The sequence below is a fragment of the Leptonychotes weddellii genome, unplaced genomic scaffold (genome assembly GCF_054177405.1).
Source record: "Leptonychotes weddellii isolate Sample4059 unplaced genomic scaffold, ASM5417740v2 HiC_scaffold_111730, whole genome shotgun sequence".
Classification (NCBI taxonomy): domain Eukaryota; kingdom Metazoa; phylum Chordata; class Mammalia; order Carnivora; family Phocidae; genus Leptonychotes; species Leptonychotes weddellii.
This window is the reverse complement of record NW_027689237.1, coordinates 1-362: the sequence shown is the minus strand read 5'-3', so window position 1 is coordinate 362 and position 362 is coordinate 1. Positions and strand designations below refer to the sequence as shown.

Sequence of the window (362 nt, the reverse complement as noted above, 5' to 3'; positions counted from 1 at the left end):
TTTTGCCCATAATCAAAACTTTATTGAAAAACTGACACCAAAATAGGACATCACTGTTGTAAACCTTACAAAATTAAGCATAATTACATTATCTTGGTAGATAACTGGAATTACTGAACTGATAAGGCTTTCTGCGATATAACACAAATTCAAGAGGTTGTGTGGATCATTAGTGTTGCTTTCTTCTAAATGAACACCCCTCTGTGAGTCTGGCCTTTCCTCCTGTTGGCTGGCACAACACTGTTGAACAGCCTACACAAAGAACCACCGTCTGAGCATGGCTGAAAACCGTGGTAATCTTGTAGCAACCTGGACATTTTACATCCATAAAATAGGAATTTGGGCTCTGAACTAGCCGTTTC

General features: G+C 39.2%; 1 pseudogene; it reads right to left on the bottom strand.

Annotated features, from left to right (window-relative positions):
* Positions 1-9: 9 nt before the first annotated feature.
* On the bottom strand, positions 10-356 carry LOC145718142 (small ribosomal subunit protein eS27-like pseudogene; annotated as a pseudogene).
* Between the last annotated feature and the right edge of the window lie 6 nt (positions 357-362).